The sequence below is a fragment of the Ipomoea triloba genome, chromosome 9 (genome assembly GCF_003576645.1).
Source record: "Ipomoea triloba cultivar NCNSP0323 chromosome 9, ASM357664v1".
Classification (NCBI taxonomy): domain Eukaryota; kingdom Viridiplantae; phylum Streptophyta; class Magnoliopsida; order Solanales; family Convolvulaceae; genus Ipomoea; species Ipomoea triloba.
This window is the reverse complement of record NC_044924.1, coordinates 20546650-20548998: the sequence shown is the minus strand read 5'-3', so window position 1 is coordinate 20548998 and position 2349 is coordinate 20546650.

Genomic DNA, 2349 nt, shown 5'->3' with positions numbered 1-2349 from the left:
TGATGAAGTAACCAGCAGCTAGCTTTCAAAAGGACTATTGTGTAATTTCCTTTGCTAGTTAGTTTTAGTTGGTTAGTTGGTTAGTACATCATATATAATAAAGGAGTTGTGGCTCTCTCTTCTGTAACAGAACACAACAACAAACTTCTATCAGCTCAATGACATTTTTCCCTTCAATGCTTCAGTGCAATTCTTCAGTCATCCTTTCTGTTTGCTATGTACTGACATAATTCGTCAAATTCTTCTTTCTTTAAGCCGGTGCAGAGATGAGCTACATCTCGGTGGCGGTGGCCATGACTCTCGCCTTGAAGTCCGGGGAATGCGAAGATCCTCCGAAAGGGATCGTGATCTTCCTAATATCCACCCCGCCGGGGTGCCAATGGTGTTATGGGAACCGTTCGAGTTACGAGAGTTAGATCTTGATATTGTCATAGCTAGGGAAAACTAGCACGCTTGAGTATGATTTCGGCTCTCAATGAAAGCACCAATGATAGAGAAAATTAACCCGGGTACGCAATTATACAGATAAACTCGCATAAAGTATAACGAATGTAAATAGTAAAGATAATATAATTGAATTAATATTTCCTTGATTGATGAAAGAAGATTACAAAGAATGTATTCTAAGAAAGGAATAGGAATGTGTAAATGATTGAGTATGGTAAGTGACATCTGGAATAAGACATGATCCTGTAATAATTGTGACGGTAATAATGTGTTTACCGGTATATTATTTGAGTAATGTTCGAATACAATATTGAGCGTAGTGCTCAGTGTACAAGAGAGTTCAGTATGTGTTGTCTAGTCAGAAGTGTAGTCAGAAGTCCCCCCACTACGTGGTTGTGAGTCCTTTTATTCCTTCCAGCTCAGTAACGGAGCATTGATGAGGAGTTGAACGTTGGAAATCAATACCTGAGGTGTTGAATGCTGAGGAGCTGAACGTCGGTCATCAATGCTGAGGAGCTGAACGTTGGCCATCAATGCTGAGGAGTTGGACCGTTGCGCATTGATGCTGAGGAATGGGGTGTCTTGGTAGTTTGAACGGCAACTGTCTTGGTTATGACAACGGTTCCAGGTCGGGTACCCAATTACCCTGTCACCAGCCCCCCACTCCCTAGCTAGCGAGAATGGCTGAGGTAGTTAGGGAGTATCAGCCGGTGTTTGAATGGATCGGCCTTGGAAAGGGTATACACACTTCAAAAGTGTGCCATTATAGGATCGTTTATATAACTTGTCTTCCAATATCACGTAGCTGGGTGCCCGCAACCTTGCTAGTTTTGCATCTTGCTCGTCTGCTGGTAAAGTGCCATCCTTCTTGTACTTTGTGATGTGGTCAATCCAACATGGCTCTTTGGATTGCACGGGGCAGACCCATGAGATGTCGATGCTGGATGTCTCCAAATCCTCAACCCGAGCAATTTTGCGAACGTGACCGGGGATCCCAGTGCTCAGCTTGGAGAGCATGTCAGCGTCAGCATTCTGTTCTCGAGGTACTTGGTGAATTTCATACCCCTCGAATTCTCGCAAGGTTCGCAGCACTGCATCCCTGTACCTTTGCATGTTCCCTTCATTAGCTTCATATTCCCCAGTCACCTGACCGACCACTAACTTGGAATCACACCGGATGCGAACTTTTTCTGCTCGTAGTCCTGCTGCTAACCACAGTCCGTTGAGGAGGGCCTCATACTCTACCTCATTGTTAGATAACTTGAAGTGGAACCTGATTGCATAGTAAGCGCGGAATCCTTCCGGAGTGATGAGCACTACTCCACCACCGCAACCTTTACTGTTGGATGAGCCATCCGTAGACAAGGTCCACCATCCCCCATCTTCATTTTCCACCTGCTCCGTCACCTCGCGGGCTGTGCATTCCACTATGAAGTCTGCAAGGGCTTGACCTTTGATGGCGGGCCTTGGTTTGAATTCAATGTCGAACTGGCTGAGGTGCATGGCCCATCTGGCCATCCTAGCAGAGTTAGTGTTTCGTAAGAAACTCCCTAATGGTTGATGTGAGAGTACATGGATGGGATGAGCTTGGAAGTAATGGGCCAACCTTTTAGAGGCGGTGACCGCAGCAAACATTGTTTTCTCCACGGCAGTGTACCGTAGTTCTGCGTCATGTAAAGCCTTGCTCACATAGTAAATGGGACGCTGAGTCCCTCCTTCCTCTTTGACCAACACGGAGCTGATCGCACCCTGTGATATACCCAGGTATAAGAGTAAGGTTTCACCCTCCTCTAGTTTTGCAAGCAGTGGCGGGGATAGCAAATATTTTTTCAAGTCATCGAAGGCCGACTGACACTCTGGGGTCCATTCAAACCCCTTATTCTTCTTTAGTATCTGGAAGAA